The sequence below is a fragment of the Momordica charantia genome, assembly GCF_013281855.1.
Source record: "Momordica charantia cultivar OHB3-1 chromosome 11 unlocalized genomic scaffold, Mcharantia_2.0 BLBB01000011.1, whole genome shotgun sequence".
NCBI classification, from domain to species: domain Eukaryota; kingdom Viridiplantae; phylum Streptophyta; class Magnoliopsida; order Cucurbitales; family Cucurbitaceae; genus Momordica; species Momordica charantia.
Genome location: NW_028275159.1, coordinates 14,220,543 through 14,242,693, shown reverse-complemented (window position 1 = coordinate 14,242,693; position 22,151 = coordinate 14,220,543). Strand labels below are relative to the sequence as shown.

At 36.3% G+C, this 22,151-nt stretch overlaps 1 long non-coding RNA gene across 1 annotated transcript; it reads left to right on the top strand.

Moving 5' to 3' along the window:
• Nucleotides 1-5,967: 5,967 nt before the first annotated feature.
• Nucleotides 5,968-8,127, top strand: LOC111023251 (uncharacterized). The gene is made up of 4 exons (XR_015788717.1): nt 5,968-6,164; nt 6,918-6,962; nt 7,586-7,646; nt 7,924-8,127. It is a non-coding gene; the product is annotated as an uncharacterized LOC111023251 (long non-coding RNA).
• The last annotated feature ends 14,024 nt before the right edge of the window (nt 8,128-22,151 follow it).

Below are 22,151 nucleotides of genomic sequence, written 5' to 3'. Positions count from 1 at the left end.
CTACAGAAACAACTCCGCTCTGATACCAATTGTAACGCCCCAGAACGTTCCACACGCTTCTAGGTCACGTTAACTATCCACCTGTCTAACCTTAACTCCAAACACGAGATAACAACTCCCTCTGAAATAATTATGTAAAATAAAGCTTCAACTCCCATCAATTTACCAACAAATCAACCCTATAGAATATCAATCAAACATCATCCGTGGACAACCTCATGATGCAATTTCATTATTCCAACTAGGCAAACTCAATGAATGGAAGAAAACTAAAATAGACACCTATTCCGAAATAAAGTAGACAATGAGTGGGAACCTCCCAATTATTCAAATAATAACAAGTAGTTTGTGACCAAACCATAAAGTTTTAACCATCTAAACCTAAGCTCAGCAAGAGTAACTACGCAGCCTACGGTCCTCGCTCGTCATGTCTCCTCCGCTTCATCACCATGGTCGCCAACGAATCCTCCGCCTGAAACAATAATTGTAGAGGGGAGTGAGTATATAAAATATACTCCGTATGTAGCCCTCACCAACAACACACAAACATCATGCTCAACAAAAATCATGAAACATTCATAGTCATGCTCTTCATCACATTATGCAATCAAACATAGACACGCTCTATAAGATCCGACGATAATCACAACCATGAACAATTTAACTACCAACCTCGAGGCTCCCTAACATCTCAAGCACCTCTACGCTTATCACAACTATCCTAGCTTTCCAAAGCTAACTCTTTCGAGTAGAGTCGGCCCCTGACCAGTTTTACCCAGAGCCCCGACACTGCTGCATCGACCCTCGACCATTTTTACCCAAGGCCCCGATGACTTCGCCATCTATCGGCCCTTGACCATTTTTACCCAAGGCCTCAATAGTTTTCCTTCCAAAAGACTCCTCGCATCGACCCTCGACCATTTTTACCCGAGGCCTCGATACTCAATTAGTGACGTATCAGCCCCCGACCATTTATACCCAAGGCCCTGACACTCACCCATTCACTTTCCCCAAGAATCCAATGTTCCTTTTCATAACCCATTCCACATCAACCCCTAGCCTGCAAATAGGGTCCGAAAATATGCTTCTATTACACCCACATCTTATAAGAAAATAATATGACTCAGACCAGCACGCTTGCGTCATAAAGAAACGTTTATATATGCTCAACCAGCACGCTCACATCATAAAGAAACATTTATATAAACTATACTAGCACGCCCACATCATAAGAAAGTATAATCGCAATAATTCCATTTTAACGTGCATCCTTTGTAAACACACATCGTCCCACAACAATTCTCAGCAGTTTAACAAGGCAAAATTTCACCATTATCACCGACGAATATTCAACACTACACCAAGTATACAAATTAACACAAACGAGAGTTACCTAGCACAATAGCGCATCAAAATCAATATTAAGCATCACAGAACAACACATTAGAAACCAACTAACACACATTAACGCACGCACACACCCCTTGTCTACTTACCCACAATCGCGCCCCTAAGTTTTGTGTCGATCTCACACCTAGGCACTAAAACAGGAAAAAAACAACAAGTTACATATACGACTCAGCCTTCGAAATCAATTCTAAGAGGGTTCAAACGACCCATTACCACAAAATCGACTTCGTATAGGTGTGGGTAACTTAACTCTAGCTTCAAACAAGGATGAGTACCATGAATCGAGCTCCGATTTGGTATGGGTCTAAGCCAAAATGCACCGGAATACTACTGCTCGCGTTGGGATCACAAAACGGGTCACCGAAGCGTTGATTCACGTGCTGGTCGCGGGTTCGTGGGTCGTTGAGGGGTCGTGGATAAAAGAGAAGACTACAACTGATCGTCGTTTGCTAGTGGGACGTCAGATCTGAACGAAAACGCTGCTGGTTTGTCGGAGACTTTCCGGATCTTATTGGCAGCCGCTGATACCGTCGGGTTCCGAAGGAAAAAAAGCCGCCACCGGTTCGAAACTCAGACTGTCGTGGACTACTGCAGGAGTGTTGTCGCGCCGCCGGTTCTGATCAGAGCTTGTCACCGGCCATCGAACTCTAACAAATCCGTTCAACAACGCGGGTGGGGGCTGAAATCGCGTGAGTTTCGTCGCACCACCGCAGAGAGGGACGTCGGAGTTTTCTGCTACCACGTGCGCTGCTGCGTGAGGAGTCGTCCGCCGTCAGAGTGGTACCGTCGCCGGTGAACAAGAAGAAGAAGAGGGGTGGGTGGCGGCTAGGCCAACAAAGGGAGGGGAAGAAAGTAAACTTAGGTTTTTTTTTTTTTGTTTCTCTTTTTATTAGTTTTCTTTTCCTTTGTTTTCAAACCAAACCAACCCAAACTAAAAGCCCAACATCACCAAGCCCAAAAAAAGAAAAAAAAACTCATCCCAACCTAAGATAAAACCAATCACGCGGAATCCGATATATATAAATTTAATTTAAAGTTTAATTTAAAATTAAATGAAAATCTCCTGATTCGAGACTAACTAACCTGAGGGACTCGGGAAGTTACATGCGGAGACAAGATATCCTAGTATTGAAAAGTTAGCTTTGGCCTTAGTCACGTCGGCGCGAAGGTTACATCCGTATTTTCAAGCTCAAAAAATCGTTGTTTTGACTAATTTCCCCTTAAGACAAGTTTTTGAAAAACTTGAAACATCGGGAAGATTGACGAAATGGGCATTAGAGTTAAGCGAATACGAAATCTACTTTGAGCCTCGAGTATCACTGAAAGTGCAAGCAGTGGCCGATTTTGTGGTTGAGCTAATGCCGAGTCAAGTGGCAACGGATTTGAAGCAACAATGGACTTTATATGTCGATGGTTCATCTAACGAGAAAGGATGTGGGGCTAGAACCCTTCTGCAGTCCTCCGAAGGCACGCGATTTGAATATGCATTGAGATTCAATTTCAGAATGTCCAATAATGAAGCTGAGCACGAGGCCTTACTGGCTGGACTCCGGATGGCCCAAAGTATGGGGGCAGCTTGTTTATTGATTCTTAGTGACTCTCAACTCACAAATTAGGAAGAATTTCAGGCTAAAGATGGTAAAATGGCCAAATACCTAGAAAAGGCACGAGCAAGCTTGGCAAAATTTAAAGATTTTGTAATAAGACAAATCCCTCGTTTAGAAAATTCCAACGCTGACACCTTACAAAATTGGCTTTTGCATATGAAACAGAATTGGCCGACACTGTCCCTGCTGAAGTGTTGGGCACTCTAGCAATAAACGAAGCAGACCAATGCGATGTTACTATACGTACACAATCTTGGAAGGGTCCAATAATAGAGTTCCTTCAGGGAATACAGCCGGATGATTGGCATGAGGCAAGAAAGTTGAAAGACAAGAAGCGTATTATCTACTCTTAGATGAGGTACTTTACAAAAGAGGATTTTTCTTACCGCTCCTAAAATGCTTGGATCTAGGTGAGGCTGACTACATAATTTGGGAAGTCCATGAAAGGGTTTGTGGAAGTCATTCTGGAGCTCGAACTCTAATGGCTAAAAATATCCGACAAGGGTTTTATTAGCCCATCATTAGCAAAGATACGAAGAAATTTGTACAAAAATGCGATAAATGTCAACGTTAAACTGACATACTCTAACAACCCCAGAGAATTTAACGCCCATTTCAAGCCCGTGGCCATTTACTTAGTGGGGGATCGATCTGATCGGACCTCTTCCTATTGGAAAGGGACAAACTAAGTTCGCTATTATTGCAGTTGATTATTTCATAAAGTGGGCAGAAGCTGATCCACTTGCAACAATTACGGAAGCTAAAGTCACGAATTTGGTAAGGCGAAATATAATTGGTCGGTTCTGCATACCATATACAATAATTATTGACAACAGAAAACAGTTCGACAACGCTAAATTTAACAACTTTTGTTCAGAGTTGGGAATTAAACATGTTACTTCATCACCAGCACACTCACAAGCTATTAGACAAGTTGAGGCTGTGAATAAAATATTGAAACATGAACTTAAAGTGAGGCTAGAAAAATTGAAAGGAAATTGGCGGAGGAACTCCCTAGCATCCTATGGTCCTACCAAACTACGCCTTGGGGTTCCACGAACCAGACACTGTATGCCCTTGTGTTTGGTTCTGAGGCAGTAATTTTGGTAGAAATTGGGTTGCGATCAGAATGAACTGGAAGATAGTTCGACGAACAACAAAATTCGGACGAACAGCAAACTTGTAGCCCTGCTCTCTGCGGCGGCGTTTCTCCATGGCAAGTCGCTTTTCCAGAAACGAGATTCTCCTTTCTAGGGAGTGCTTTTCTTCCTCCCAGGTCTTCTTCTCCTCCTTCAGTTCTTTACACTCGAATTCAAACTGGAGGGACTTGATGATGCATTCCTGAACATTTGCCTCTAATTGTGAAATTTTTTCTACTGCCTTCTGCATCTTGTTTCAAATGGAAGGGTGACTATGACTAGAGGAGGGTCATTCGTCTACTGGTGGGTACGTAGGAGGATTCAAGAGATCAGCTGAAGGAGAAGATGACGAAGAAGAAGATTCTCCCAAGTGATCGGAGAATATCTCCATAAGGGTCACTAGGGGATCATCTACCTCTTCAGACATTCTTTGTTAAGGAGAGGAAAAACGTTGAAGAAAAGAGAAAAAGTTTGAGTAAAGAAGAAAAATGGAAGCGTTCTTTAAATAAATTAAATCACGGACTACGGAGTGTTGGACATGATTAAATGTAATCTTGGGAATTCGGAGCGTTATGTCACATCTGATAAGGGCGGCTATACATGCACTTAATGAAGAGTAATGAGTGAAAAACAGAGAATCAGATTTTGTATTTAATGGAGGATCGTGTGAACAGTTGCCATTTTTAAGGCGGATACACTATTGGCACATGTTATACAAAAAAGAAAAATAAGAAAATTAAAAAATTACATGTGTTGAACGAGTTACATTAGTTCGGAGCCTACGTTCTCGACATTCTCTACGACCCCACATACTTCAATCTCTTGAATTGAGCCATGTTCCACTTCCAAACTCGTAGGTTCGAGCTCGACTGTTTTGGTAGCTCCATTATGCGTTTGTAGGTTTATCTGGTTGAGCTTCATATTCATTAAGTTGTCCGAGTTCGGAAGTGCGCTCAGCAAGCTTTCCCATTACACATTCCAAATCTTGATCGAACATAGAGACTAGTTGGACAGAATTGACATCGGGTGCGTGGCTTTTCAACCAATAAACCGCATAGCTCAAACCATTATATTCCAAATCTTTCTCAAGCTCCTTAAAGTCAGGAAACTGAGAAATTGTCTCGTAGAGAAGGTCAAAATTCCTTAGCTGGTTTTCTGCGTTGACAAGTCTGGACTTAGAGTCCGCCAGTTTTGTTACGGATTCTACAACCATTTTCTCGGACTTGCGAAATTTGGACTCGATTTCAGTCAGACTTGATTTAACCCGTCCAACCTTGGTCTTGGCCTCCAAAAGCTCGAGCTCGACTTGAGATCTCCTTTCAGCTTTAGATCTCAAAAGGTTGTCAAATGAAGTCTTGTGTTCAGTCAGGTTAATTTTGAGCTGCTCATTTTTAGATTTCACTTCGACGACCTCAGATAGCAAATGACGGTTTTCCTCGTCCAACCGAGTTTGTTGTTTTTTGTATTCATTATTCTTTAGAATGCTCTTTTCAGCTTGAGCTAAAACTGCAATTGTTTTACGCTTCAAAGTCTGGAATTCCTCTTTGTCATTCATTAGCGCTTCTTTCTCCTTCTTTGTAAGAACCCATTTGTTGTTGATTTCTAAAAATGGAAAAAAAATATATTTACTGGAATTGTTGGAGTTCATAAGGGCATTTTGGGCTTTTGGCAAGAAAAAAAAGACAAAAAAAGAAGAAAAGAAAAGAAAAGAAATTTAGGTTGTTTTATTGAAGTGATACGTGTATTGGTGTGGGATTTGGTATGTGCGACAGGTGTGTAAACAAGATAAGATAAGAAAAGGAAATGAAAGAAAAGAAAAGAAAAAAAAAAAGAAGGTAAAGTGAAGAGAGAGGAAACGAAAAAGAAGAACGAAAAGAAGAGGGGGAAGGAAGAAGAAAACAGAGGAGGGGAAGAAGATGCTCAAGTTTGCTAATAATTGGTGGCTGAGAACCTTGGTTTTGAAGCTGGAATTGGAGAACTCAACAACTGAGATGAGAAGAAAATTTTGGTAATTAAGCTTGCTCCTATGGAATATTTAGGTGACTAGGTTTCGATTTAAAATAGAGGTCATGGTTTCCTCGTTTTGCTTGTGAATCTGCGGATGCTTTAAGATTACTTATGTGTGGCAAAATTTGGGATTTAGTGAAAGAAGAATCAGTTAGGGTTTGTCAGGATAGAATTGGAAGTAAGAAGAACAAGAAAAAGAAATGTAGAATTGATGTTGTTGGTCTCGACTGAAGAGAGGGAAACCAAGTATATAGAAGTTAAGATGTCATTGTTGGATTTCTTGGGGTTTATGAGTTATGAATTAATGGCTGTAAAATAGAAATGTAATGGGTTTTGGTAAAGAAGAGTTTCATGGGGTAAAGAGGCAAAAGAAGGGAAGAAGAAATGAAAAAGTGAAAATTAATGGTGGGTTTGAAATCTGTAGAAGAAATGAGGAGAGAGACTAGAGTTGTGGGTGGTTGATGTTAAAGAGAGAGAAAGAAATCAAGGATAAAAGTAAATGTTAAATAAAGGTAAAAAAAAAGAAATGAAATGATATATTTTGCATGAGATGGAGTGGGAGAAAGAGAAAGTGAATGGGTTTGGTGGGACCCACATGTAAGAGAGAGAATAAGTGATGGTTTTAAATGAAGAGATAGAATGAGGAATTTAGATAATTGGGTTATTTTGAAGTTATTGTGATTAAAGTTTGAATTAAGTTTATGTTGAAAATGGAATTTAAGTGTGTTAATTTGGTATTGAATCGATATTTTAGGTCATACAAGAATTGGAGCTGCGTACGACCGAGTTTAAAGGATTTGTGAGTGGTTACTTTATTAAACGTTTTCTATTATCTAGTATTACAGAATTTATGAGAAATTATATATATTATGTATGATTTAGCATCTATGCTGAGAATGAAAGAAAATGTGTTTATTCGAGAATTTAGAAATGTTTATTAGAATTGAGAAATGTTTTATGATTTAGAGAAATGTTTGAGAAAAGTTATGAAAAAGTATTTAGAAAGAGATTTCAGAAAATGATTATAGAATTTCATGAAATGTTCTTAGAATTAAGAAAGATTTCATAAATGATTTGAGAAAGTTAGAAATGTTCTTAGAAAGAAGAAAAGAAGAATTTTAGAACAGTTTATAAGATTGAGAAAGAAGTTTTCAAACCACCATGTTATTGTATCCAGGCGATTACCCGTATGCTATGTGAATGTGTTTCTATAGTATATCCAGAAATAGAAGGTCTTTGGGACCATTTGACTCCACGTGTTGAGAAAATTATTCTGCTGTGTGTATTAAGATTACTCTATGCCAGTAGATCAGAAAAGAATGTGGATACATGTGTGGTGTTGAGTTTTTTCTATCTGTTTTATGATTGAAGAAGAATGTTTTATATGATTTCGAATGTGGGTTGAGAAGTTGGCGTAACTAGGTCGCAGGGGACGCAGAGGAATGTCGAGGCGATTAGGGCCAAATCCGGATTCCGAATCCTGGTATGTATCCTGGGCTTGGGAGCGTTGTCTTTTCAGTTTGCCTAGAAAGAAAATTGTTGTTACAAGTTTGATCTATGAGAAAGTCTTTATGAGTTTTTAGTTGCTAAAGTTTTATAAGATCTAAAAGAGAATGTTTATTACTTCAGTTTTATGAAGTTTGTTTTAAGAACTGAATTTTCAATTGTTTATGAAAGAAAGTTGACGAAATTATTTTCTTATTAACTTACCACTCACTGAGCTTCCCAGCTCACTGTTTATGCTTTGCTTTTCCCCCCAGGCTGTACCTGAGTATCTGAGTTTCTGAGTTTCAAGGAGATAGTAGTTCAGATTCTGCCACCAAGGATAGTTCAAGGATTGCATATCATTTTGTATGTAATTTAGTTGGTTGGTAAGAAATTGTATCTGCACCATGTTGATAGAATGTATAGAATGGATGTAAGAATGGTTGTTCTGTTAAGATTATTATTTTATTGTGCATCCATTCAGAGTTGTTAGTCAAATATCAGGTCAAAGTTAAGAAGAAAGTTGATCATGGACTTCGTAGCTAGTCGGGGTCTGTGGTTGGCACGACTCGTTCTAGGACTAGTAGGTGTCTTGGGACGGGTCGTGTCATTCTTCAATTCCTCCATGAGTGAATTGTATTCGGACAACTGAGAAGAGTATGCCTCGGCCCTTTTGGTGACTTTAGCAAATTTGATCTTGATTTTTCTTCTAGTCGTGTCACGTTGAAAAAGCTCAATGTTGACAAAGGCCACCCCTCGACACGAAAGAGCTAAACCTTGAGAATACTACAACGGTTAAAGGAGCAATAAAGAAGGATAAATCCAGCTGAATTCAAGTTTCGGTTTACCTTAACAAAATGGGATAGAGCGTCTTGGAAGAGCTCACTAGCAGACGATCGGTTGTAATCATGCGTTTGACGTCCCAGGTCCCTCGAGAAGTGTGGACAAAGCTTATCTATGAGAGACAATACTTCGTCCTAGCATAAATTTGACAAAAAAGGCGGCAGTTTGAAAGTAAAATATGTAGAGGAGTCAGAGACTTCAAACGATGTCTCCCTAGCTCCATATGTCTTGGTTCTAAGAACAGCTTTACCCTTGTCAGCGAGAGGAGTTCGGGATTGAACTTCATCAAGCTCTTGAAGGGAAATTCCAGGGACGTCGCCTAAAATCTCACATTTGATGTCCATGTCCTTAGGAGAGGGGGGTGAATGTTCAGAATGGCAGGTGAAGAAGGCGTCCCCATCTGCTCGGTTGGCAGATGGGTCAGCAAAGTATTATCATAGGTTCCAAAAGTCAGAGCCAGAGGATTAGCTTCAGTATTTGCTCACTTTCTTCTCAAAAACTGGGTCTCTTCTTCTTCATTCCATGCAGAATCTTCAGCAGAAGGGGATGAAGTACCAGCATTTAGAACAGGGGCTCATGCATCCTTCGACTGATTCTCGTTGTCATATGTAGAAGAGACCAACCTCATCTTCACCGACCTCGTCGATCTGGGTAAGCTCGGCAGTGGAGGCCAACTTTGTCTTGAGGTTAATGGTCTTGTTTCAGCAGTTGGTTGGGGCTGTTGTGTATCTCCATCAGAATTCTCTTGTCTGTGGCTAGGCTGGGAGGAACTTCCAGGTACTTTCTCTTTGTTAGGAGAGTTCTTTGCCCACTTCCAGGGGAATGACTTTATAACGACTGTTAGTGAATCTGAAAGGTCGCGGATTCATTTCTTATACGTTGGAATTATAGATATGTTATTCAACCAATTTCTGAAAAGTGAAGTAAAAAGAGTTAGTGATGGTAGAGTCAGATATTCAGTGAGTCTAGCAGCAAGCCCACAACTCCTCAGGTTTCTATTTGTCAAAAGGTCAGGACTATAGCGGTCCCTAACCGATAGGACGCTGCAACCAGCCAAAACAGCTCTAGTTACTCTAGACAATTCCGGTGGAGGATAAACCAAAGTTGGAAAAGCAAGAGGCAAAAAAGTTAATTAATTTAGCAAGGACTTGTTTTGGGAAAAGTAAAATGAATGTTGGGAGTTTACTTAGCCTACCAAACTACATGGGAACATCAGAGTAAGGAGCCCTTTCGGTAGTAGTCATCAACCAATTACCCGAAACATAGAACCGTTTTTCCTTCCACTTCTTTATGGAGGAAGGACCATTGACGATGGAGGTGAATCCTTTCTCATTATGGGGCCATTCACTAATTTCGCAAGGCCAGGAAAAAAACTCAAATAAAAATGACCAAGAGCCCTAAAAGACTTCTTTATGGTGTGGACAACTAACATTTCATCTATGGACAGGATGTAGGTTGGATCATCGTAAAAGTGCCACCAAAGGTACCAAAATCCCATAAGAGTCTCCCACCTATTCAGGGTACTGAGTAGGAGCTAAATTAACCGCATTGAGAAAAAATTGGGCGGAAGGATGTAGAGGTAACCTAACCCCGTATTCAAACATTTGGGGGTAAAAACTGACACAACCTATACGAGGATTATTTATCGATTTGCCTTCCTTGGGAACTCTCAAATCAATATCTTTCGGAATTGAATAATTAAATCTATGGATTCCTAGTAATTCCTCAAGATAGTTTAAATGAGAATAATCAGAGTTACCAAAGTTATCTCTCCGCTATTTGCTGGGGATTTACTTCGCTTACGACGACAAGATTTTCGACTCTTAGGTGGCGGAATTTCTTGAGGTGGACCTTGGGTCGTATAAGGTATATGAGAACTAGAGTCAAAAGACTTAGTCCTAGCCATTTACCAATTACAAAGAAAAGAGGAAGGAAAAATTAATCGAGTTTGGACAGAAAGTTACCTAGCAATAAGAAAAGCGACGAGAACGACAAGCTCCCCTGGCTCAGAGTGGTTGAAAATAAAACCCCTTGAATGCTTGAATTTGGTTACAAGAAGACTGGAAAATAGAAATTAGAATAGAATGAAAACGCGCGTGTTAAGGGTTAAATACTTGACGATTGTAGGGGAAAGTTTACACTCAAGTGACGCGGGCGGACTTCTTTCTTCCAAACTGGCTGCTACTTCGGAAACATCAAATCGAGTTCCTTGAGTCTTCCCAAAGTAGAGGCTATTGATTAATAAATAATTTTACTATGCACACGTCATCAAAATCTTACTCAAGAGGAAGAGCACGTGCAGGAAGCTCACTCACGTGAGACTATCGTCAGTTCGGTATCACTAGTTCCGAAGATACCAAACTAAGTGCGCACCTGCGAAATTGGTGCAAATAATCTCAGTTCGTGGCAACTCAACTGATTTTCCCCACTATGCGTACAGTTGCCTAAATATTAGGAGGTAGAAACCCTAAATTCAAATTCAAATCCCTTTACACCAACGGGTATTTATGAACTTCTATAAATATTCATAGGTACAGGCAGTAAAGGGTACGTGAGATTAATTCCTTTAAGCATAGACTATTTTTTAATAGAATACGACATTGACAAAATCTTCGAAGTGCTGACTCATTTTTTTGCAGGACTTCATCTTGGAGTATTCTTGAAGATCTATTGTGATTATCAAAAATTTTCAGTAAGAACATTTGATAACCCATCTAGTTTCTGGGTTCTAAAATTTGAGAAATGTTTCTAAACAGGGTATTTTTTTAAAAACTACAAAAAGTAATTTCATTTTTCCCGTTTCTATTTTTTTTTCTTTCTTTCATGTTGTAGCGTCGTCTATACATAAAATATATTGTACTTTATAAAACATGATAATTGGTATTTGATCAGTTGGTATAGGCATCTACTTGATGGCCACTTCTTTGTCATGTCTTCATTCACATGCATAACAAATATATTTTCTATTTTATAAATAAAAAATATAAAAGTTCAGTTCACATGCAAAACAAAAATATTTTCTATTTTATAAATTAAAAAATATTTTATATTTTTCAAAGAACAAAAATATTTTCTATTTTATAAATTAAAAATATTTTGAAAATCTATTCTTTATTTAAGTAATTATATATTTTAAACAAAATATATTTGATATTTATTAAGTTAAAAATATTTTTTGAAAATTTATTCTATATTTAAGCAATTATATTTTTTTAAAACAAAAAAATATATTTTCTACTTTTTAAATTAAAAATATTTTAAATTTTAATTTTTTTTATCTAAAGCTAATATATATTTTTAAATCAAATAATTTTTATCATAAATTATAATTTCTTTAATGAATTATATTATTCAAACATATATTATATCTACTCAATTTTATCTTAACTAGAAACAAAAATAAGTCAACTCGAGTTGAGTCATATATATATCTTGGAGAACCAAAGTTCCATATTCAAATATCATCCTTACAATTTGTTGTACTAAAAAACTGAAAAACAAAAACAAGAAATAGGAAATTTTTATCAAACATATTTTTATTTCTAATTGCAAAAAAAATAGGAAATAGAAATGGTTACTAAACGTATTCCACTTTCTAGTTCTAAAAAGTAATTATAAACCAGTAACAGGAAACAAAAAACAGAAAATAGAAAATAGATAACGAGAACGTTATCAAACACGCCTTAAATGCTCCAACTTTTACTTGGGGTGGGTAACAAATATTTGTACTTTTTGAAAAAGGGTTATGTTCAAATCCAAATCCCACAAGCCAACAGCATTTGCTCAAGCAAACTCAACCGTAATACTAGTAGGAGTTATGGTTTGATCTTCTCGTATTTTTCATTTCATTCATTCTTTTGCATCCCTTGCTCTACCAAGAGAGAGAAACGTGAGAAGAGTGTCGAAGTTTGTTGTAATGGTTAAGTTCAAACGAGTTAATTACTCCTCTATGCTCGGGAGAGAAAGGGTTAAGTTCGAATATGCAAATTCTTATATTCTCCTTCTCATGTTTATTTTCAACTTAGTTTTTAAGTAATGTATATTCTATGGACATTTCTCTTTATCCAATGAAAATGCATTCTATTCCATCTCTATCTTTATTGTTTTCTTCTCTCTTAATCATGAGCTAATTTACTCTTCTAGTCATTCAATGAATGTCTTAGCTTTCTAAAAAATGAACGCAGTTATTTGGGAAGCAGAACCCGGAGCGTTCCATTGCTTAACTTGATTTGTTCTTTTTCTTTTAATTGGTTCTTAATTTGGACATTTAAGACGATTTATTTTTAACTTAATTTGAAAAGGCTAGGTTAAAACAGATTTTGATCAAGTTAAAATGGGATCTCTTAAAAAAAAAAGTTAAAATGGGAAAGTTACTTAAAACAAGGACCTAGACGTAGGATCTTTCGCCCAATAAGAAATGTTGGTTAAGTAATTCACTTGGGTTTCTAGCTATTAATGTCTATATATGATAGTTAGCCTAATCTCCTAAACAAGTAAGTTGGAATAGGAGGTTGCTTAGTGCACAACTGAAGCGTCAGGCGTACCTCAAAGTTGTGTTTCATTTATTTTGTGTTGGATAGAAATACAAGGGTTGAATCTTAAATTTCAAAGTTAAACCTTATTTTCAATTGAACACTATTACTTTTATCACTATAAAACCCTATTGCTCATTCAAAGATTTCATGATTTATTTCAAAAGAAATTAGTGTCTGTGGAGACGAACTTGGAGCATTTTCCATGTATTATTTGTGAAAGTGTGTGCTCGTACTTGACCCTATTGCTATTAAGTAGAGGCGCAACAACCGCTATAGATGGCAGAGCCTTTTCCATCTACTCTTTTATCGGTTTTTCTATAATCTCTTTTCTTTCTAGATTTCTCAAGGATGGAAAGTGGTAAATGCAGTTAATTAATTGAGAAGTTGATGTAGAATTCCTGCACCAAGGCAATTAGAGCTTCAATGAAGTTTGACAGAGGACTTGCGTCTCTTGAGAAGCCCTTTTCAAATAAAAACTTCCTTGTCCATGATTGATAACTCGCCAAACGAGAGTTATTCTGGTGATTATTCGGGTGAAAATGTGCATTAAAATGGCAAAGTATGTCGGTTTTAGGTCATAATTAGCATGAATAGTGTTCAATTGCAAATTCTTGGCTAAATATCCTTAGTCTTGAGAACTTTGGCCAAAAATAGCATAAACTCTAGTATTTGTGTTTCATTTGCACAAGTTTTTAAAGAAGAGATAAGAAGATAAGGAAGTGCTAAACCAGACTCGAGAAGCTGAAGCATTTTTAACACAGAGCATATAAAAGCTGGAGCATAGTGATGTCAGAGCATGAGTGTCTGTACAATTAATTAAAAAACACAGGATTCACTTACGACTGTACAATCTCCCGTCGAGTGCCCTAAAAACGGGACCCGATATTTAAAGGGTATGTTGCTCTAGCCGACAAATACACAGATCCCAAGAGAGACAAAAATTGAGAGCTGAAAAGACCAATGAACGAAATATACCCATTTTCGGGAGGAGAGCTGACGCTAGAAAGGGGAAGTTCGCCTGCTGGAACGAGCTGACTGCTTCTTCTTCTCTGTCATTTAGCTATTTTTCTACTATGGGTTGTATTTCTTCTTCTTCCATTTTGTTTTCTTTACCCATTATGAGCTAAACCCCATTTTGGGGGAGATTTACATGCTGTAACTGACTTGAGACCGAACCTCTAGTTGCTATATCTATTTTTAAGCAAATCTGATTTCATTTCTCAATCTTCGTGTTACTATTGGCCGTTCTTTCATGTATGCTAGCTTCTGTATTGACCCAGAAGGGCTTATTGGTGCTGATTTGTTTTGCTTGTGATTAGCGTTTTTCTATAGCTATAGGGATACTCAGGAATGGGGTCCTCTAATCATGCCTATAGCTTGAGTTTATTGCTTGGGTATTTAGCAACGGGAGTTGTACTTACCCATGTTTGGGGTGTCTCGGAAGGGAACCAAGTCAAGCTGGACATTAATAAATGTTAGCTACACTAGAGGGTAGGTTGATAACTTGTGAAAGCATGCTAAATCTCTCCCGCCTTTTCCATATCTGTTATTCCCCCGTTATCGCTTTCTATGCCTCTACTTTCTTGTGTTGACAGCTTCAATACCATCGTCCTTTTCAAGTTTCTGTCGTCCTGTTATTACTTTATTTTATTTCTCCTAGATAATATACATCTCAACTTTATATATTTTTATTTGTTGGTATCTACTTTTATTGTTAAAATATAAACCAAAAATCCCTGTGGATACGACCTCGTTACGTACTACAACCAAAGATTCGTGTATACTTTACACGTGTTGTCAACACAGTTGTGTGGACACAACAATGATCTGCGCCCATTACCTTTGGAGTTGTTTAGTTGTTAAAGGCGTTCTTTGCTTTTTAATGGTGGAAAAAAACTGACATTATAAGGGAGCGATGTCGTTACAATTACAGCCACCTTCCAATATCAATTAATGCCCATCATTATAGCTCGCCTTTTAATGTCATTCATTACCTGTCATTATAGGTCACTTACTATGTCGATCATTGACCGACATCTATACATGTGTCATTGTAGTCTATTGTTAAGACCTCAATCTTGAGACATGTGATGTGGCTCATTAGGCCTTGCATGAGCCAATGTCAGAGTTATGGAGCGGCACGCTGAAACGATGGAGCAAGGTAATGTGGTATATCATGTGCGGGCAAGCAAGAACTCGATCACGCACATGGCCGCTAGTGGGTGGCTAGTGTCCCCAGTCATATAGGTGGGCATGTGGCCAAGCATGCGACACGTCAGGCGAGCGTGTGTGCAGGCACACGAACTGGCACAAGCGCCCATGCATGCAGCGTTGTGTGCAGCCAGACACACAAACGCCCTAAAAATAGCAAAAGGAGAAAAAAGGACGGTAATGGGATCATGGGACCTAAAAATGGGGAAGGCGTGGGTTCATGCAACTTAGTGCCCAAATGTGGTGGCACCAAGGAACTGGGATAATGGCCCCTACATTTGGGGAGCACTACCTTTACTGAAGTAATGAGTAGTTTGTAAACTATCATTATATAAGAGATAGCTAGCTTGGGGGTTATCCAAGCATTCACTCGAATTTGTCACACATTGTAGATTCTTACTTTGGAAGCGAATAAAGTTGAGGTAAGAAAAATTGGGGGCGTTGCCCCCTCCAATTATGTGTGTCGTGTAGCTCTTTGTTGTGTTCCACCTTCTTTTATTATGTCGGGATCCTAGATATAAAAAGTGTTAGGCTGTACTACGGTGGAAACCTTAGGCTGCACAGGGCGAAAAAATTTACTTGGAATTTAATCTTGTGACACCTACCATGATAGTCATGGAATACCATCACTAAAAGTTCGCTTATTACTAAATGTCTGTAATTAAAAGTTTGTCTGTCATTAAATGTTCGTTGTTAAAAATATCTACGTCGTTAAAAGTAAAAAGTATATGCTTTCAAATGCCTGCATCATTTTGTCAATAATTTAATTAGAAAAATGATTGCACATGTGACTAACCAACAATATTTCTATTTCTCAACCCATACACAAAAGAAAATCTCAATAAAATTATTGGTTAACGCAATAATATTAACTTAACAAACATAATTTTAATTAAATTTAACCTATGGAATACACTTCTACTATATTTTTAAACAAACCTAAGAGTATAAAAACATAAAATTTCTTTCGTCTATATATACAAATATTGGTTGGAATATCTTAGCTTTTGGCCCAAATATTTTTTATATAAAAAAGTTAAGCCAATTTTCCTTACTTTCTATTAGAATACTCATAATATGGCTATAAATTGATTTTCCTGTATATTAAATGAACAATAAAGCAAATGTATTTATAGCCTTTTGCCCAAATATACAAAAATAAAAATAATTAGTTTTGATTCGTTTAACCAGTCCCAAACTTGTAGAACTAGTAAAACTAATAGTAGAAGACTAAGTTAATGAGCTTGCTTAACACCCCATTCAAATTGATGTGGAGTGGTGAACATACATTGAGTTTGGCCTTCAATGGAAGAAAACGGGCAACAGACAATTATTTGGTCAAGGCATCAGCAACTTGTGCCGAGGCTGGAAGATGACGAATAATGAGGTTGCATCGAATGACCAAGTCACGAACAAAGTAGATGTCTAATTCGACATGCTTTGCTCAAGAGTGGAGGACCGAATTGGCACTCAGATGAACTGCACTTAAGTTATCAGACCATAAAGTAGTAGTAGAAAGAGAAGATAGTTGCAATTCATGAAACAAAGATTTGATCCAAATCAATTCAATTTCAGTACTAGACCGATAAATAACTTTCTTTGAGACCCAAGTGACCAGATTGCCTCCAAAGAAAATACAAAAGTCAGAAGTAGATCATTGATCATTAGGGTCAGAAGCCCAATCTGAATCAGCAAATTCCTATAAAAGAAGCCATCGTTTAGTTCTAAGCTACTTAGAATAGCTTAGACTATCTCTATAGACCAACACAAGTCCTTTCAGCATACTTTGTCCTCACTCACATGCTTCCTAGTAAAGCAACTAGGAGGTCACTCAACCGAAAAGTGCACGCTTAACTTTGGAGTTCTTACGATTGAGTTACCGAAAAGGAAGGTGTACCTTGTTAGTATAGGTAGTGGCTATCAATTCTTTTAATCATTTCTTGACCATTCTTCCATGATCTCAAGATCCTTCTCATTCAGATGTGGTATCGGTTCATTCATGTACCCCTCCTCTATACTCGGACGTCACAGAAGAGCTCCTACTGTACTTCTATATAGGGAATATCAGAAAAAAGTATCACCCTGATGTGTAGAAATCACACGACCACTTATCATAGGAGTAGAGATAGGATTGGATCCGTGCATCTTGGTTTTGTAAAGCAAATCCGAAATTGGACTGGGATAAAAACAAATTGCCAATGGATGGATAAGAAACCTCAATAGTCAGAAGATATTCTAGTCGACCAAGATCTTTAAGGGAAAATGTGTGATGTAATTGTTTAACCAACTGAACAATCTCCACAATGGAACTCCCAGTAATAATGATATCATCAACATATATGAAAATAAAGCAAGTAGATCCATTGACATGTCGTAGGAGTTTCGAAGTATCAACCTTAGATTGGACAAACCCCAAGGTGTGAAGGAAAGAACTAAGGCGATCAAACCAGACATGGGAGCTTGCTTGAGACCATATAAGGCTTTCTTGAGTTTGCACACATGGAATGACTGTTGTAGTTCAAAACCGAGCGGCCCGGACATAAAGACATCTTCTGTAAGAAAGCCATTAAGGAATGCATTATTAATATCAACCTGTCGCAAAGACCAATTATTAGCCAAGGCAAGAGTAATCAAAATACGGATTATAGTGGATTTAACAACCGGACTGAATGTTTCTGTATAGTCAATGTCAGTGATTTGAAGAAATCCTTTGGCCACCAAACATGCCTTGTACTGAGCAATGGAACCATCGGATTTGCGTTTGATCTTGAAGACCCAATTACAACCAATAATTTTCTTATCATTGAGGCGTGGAACCAGAGACAAAGTTTTGTTTTGCATAAGTGCCTTATATTCTTCTTGCAAAGTAGCCAACCAGTGAGATGCTTCAACTGTAAGGGCAAAATAGATGCACTAAAACCAAGCGCAACAGATACTGCGACTACAAATGATGAAGTAGAGGTGTGGACAGGAGAATCATTTGAAGAGGAAATAGGGTCCTCTTGTATAGAAGGTCCAAAGTTGCTGTCCATGGTTGCAGAAGAAGAAGTAGCATACTGGTTTACAGTAGGTGAAGATATGGGACTAGAAGGAGATAAATGGTTAAGCAAAGAAATAATATTGGGTACGGAAGTAAAAGTGGAGCTACTTGGAGTGGTAGAGGTAGATGAAACAGAGGAGAAACGTGACGAAAAAGGAAAGCAAATTTCATTGAATATAACATGTCAAGAGATATAGAGACGCCCAAAGTTGCAAGACATTTATAGCCTTTGTGAGTTGAGCTATATTCATGGAAGAGAGAGGCAATAGAACGAGGTTCAATTTTATGATGGTTATAAGGGCGCAAGGAAGGGTAGCATAAACACCAAAAAGTTTTGAGAAATTAAAATAGTAATCGGATTTTTGACAAAAAAAAAAAAAAGCTTTTCCAAGGGATAAATATCATGTAGGACAGTAGTAGGTAAGCAATTGATTAAAAAGACAGCCGTAGAGAGAGCATCATCCTAAAAATCTAAAAGTAAAGAGCCTTGAGATAGCAAAGTAAGCCCCATATCAACAATAAGTCTATGTTTACATTCTACAATGCCGTTTTGTTGAGATGTATAAGAACATGAAATACGATGTTCTATCCCATCAGTTTTAAGAAAGGGAATAAAAGGAAAGAATTCACCGCCACCATCAGTCTGGAGACGACAAATGGAACAATTTAATAGTTTTTCAACTTGTGTTTTGAAGAGAAAAATAGCATTAAAAACCTCAGATTTATAATAGAGAAAATAAATCCAAGTGTAGCGAGAATAGACATCAACAAAACTAATATATTATTTGAAGCTATTACGAGATGATTTAAACGAGGGTCCCCACAAATCAACAACAACTAACTCAAGGGGAGCATGATATTGTGTTTTAGAAGAACAATATAGAAGATTATGACTTTTACTTATAACACAAGCATGACAAAGTGAAATTTTATTTTTATTCAAACCAAAAATATTACATGATCTGAGTTCAAATTGCATAACATGTAAGGGAGCATGACCAAGACGACGATGCCAAAGTTCAAAAGTACAAGATAAAGGATAATCAGTAAAAGAATTAGTAGAAAATAAGGAACCATTAGCAGTAGAAGTAAGAACTTTACTATTGGGAGATGGTACTGCACTGTTGAGAGATGTGCGATTCAAGGATGAGATGGTGTTGGGATGAGCCTTCTCTAAGGTAAACTTGTAAAGTCCATTATGCATCTTTCCTTGGAGCAGAATTTTGCCAGTAGCTAGATCCTTCACAAAGCAAGAAAGTGGGTGAAATTCAAAGAAAACGTGTGATTATCTTTTGCAAATTGACTAACACTGATAAAATTTTTTATGATTTTAGGTACATGAAGTAGATTATTTAGTAGGAAAGAATGCTGATTTGAGGAATTAGAAGAAGAAAGATAGGTAGAACCAGTATGTAGTAGTTCCAAACCTGCACCATGTCTAACCATTACTCTGTAGTCACCTTAATAATCGCTGCCGATTGATAGATTACCAGAATTAAAGAAAAAGACTAAATGATGTTGGGGAATATTTAAATAGATGTGTTATTGACTTCGTACGAATGCTCGAAATTATATATTTGTTCTAAAAAAACTATGACGTATATTCATGTAATTTATACCTTGACTTTTATGTTTTTATTAATTTAATAATTTTTTATCGATTTAGTTTATATTAAATTTAAATGTTATTTTTTAGAACATATCAAGATGGAGCACAAGACAATGACATTTTAATCATCGAATTAGTTTTAATATAATTTTAAACTTTCAATACTTTAAATGACATTTTAATCCAAATTTAAAATATAATAACAAAAAATAAAAAATTTAATCGCATCTTAGCAATATTAATAAAATAACAATATAAAAAATTGAAAGAAAAATAAAATAAAATAAATAAAAAGGTTGAAGTCGCATACCAAAATAAAATAAAATAAAATAAAAAGGTGAAAGTCACGTACACTTCCCACTTAGTCAACTATCACGTCACATATACACGTTTATATAGAAATCACAGGCATTATGTGCGGGTTTTGACTTTCACTTTGACCTAACCTATTTTGTCAATAGTTTTAAAAACTTAACTTACCTTTGAATTTATTTATTTAAATTATATTTATTTTGTTATTATTTTTAAACTAACATTATTTTTATAATTTATTTTTAAAATTAGATTATTTTAAAACTTTGTCCGAGAGATCTACGAGTCTTAATAAAATAATAATAAGAAAAGGGCTTTTACATAAATAATATAAACTAAATATTTATTTGTAAAAGTATTAAAAGGTTGAAAATTTTGAAATTCTAAGTGTAATATCGAAGTCCCATTATATTATATCTGAAAAGATGAAAAACTCCGGCATTTTTAAAAGTTTATAGGAAATTTGTCAAAACAAAATGAATTTATCATCGTTTGCTCTCATTACAATGATAAAAAAATAAAATAAAATAAAATTCAAATTTGGTTATCAAAATTCGGAAACGAAATTGTGCATATAATTCAAAAACTAAATTTCATTTTGGTGATTAAAGGCATAAGCATAAGCATACCCGGAAACAACACTAAATAACTAAATAATAAAATCTTTGCAAACACTAGCAGGTCGGAAGTTATGCAGGGGCATCCCAAATGCATTTAAACATAATGAAAATATATCGATTTTAAACTTAAAACTTGGTAATGTAAAAACAAAGGAACACACTCGATAAACCACCCGGACTAACAACATTTTCACTGCTATGTTATATACTATAATATATTTAAGAAAAATTTAGGGGCACGTGCCTGGTACCCACGTGGATCCGCCCCTATTTGCAAAAACAATAATAATCATAATAACAATAAATAAAAAATAACTAGAAAAACTAATGGGATAAAATTATAAAGATTTCAAATTCGAGTAATTTTAAAAGGTAGAAATGATGGTTTCAAATTATTGAAGTTAAAATTTTTTAGCGAGAAATGAAAAGAAAGTATAATATAATATGTTCAGAAACTTAATAGGGGTCGCTCAAGGTAGTCCATTCTAAATCTTGACGTGACTGTAAATAGAAGCTCTAGGAGACATCAACTTAGCTGAGTAGAATTGTGATAAGGTATTCATTGGTGATATTTACCGTTTATTTAAATAGTAGAGCTATTCAAATGTCTTATTAATAATCTTAAGGTTAAAATAGTGTTTTGATTTCTATAGTTTTATTTTGGTTTATGTGCCTTCAAAATTTAATTTTGGTCTCTATACTTTAAACCTTGCTTTGTTTTAGTCCATGTACTTTGAAAATGTTCATTTTGATCCATGTACAAAAGTGATCATTTTAGTCTCTATTTATTAAATTTTAACAAATTTTACACATTACGAAAACTCTTTAACATAAAGTAATGTTTACATTTTAAGAAATACATTGATCTTAGTGTTGCGTTGAAATTGTGATAGAAAAAAATAAGATTAAAAATAAAATTCAAGGACCAAAATGGTATTACTTTTTAAATATACAATGACCAAAATAAACGGTTTGAAAGGACATAGATTAAAATGAACCAAAATTGAAAATACACGACCAGAACGAACATTTTGAAAGTAAGAACCAAAATGAACCAAAGCTGAAAATATATTGAATAAACTAGTATTTTAATCTACTCTAATTAGGACTAAATGGTAGAAAATGCATCCATTCAAAACTTGATACTACGGTGTGCTTTGACAATAAATAGTCGATTTCAAAGTTGGTTTATTCATTTGAATTTTTTTATTATTTTCATAAAGGTTTTATTATAAAAAAATAATGATTCTATCACTATAGTTAGTTTAAATTTTGGAGTTGAAAAGATCAAAATTTAGTACATTACACTATATTGTAGACATTGTTGTCTGGC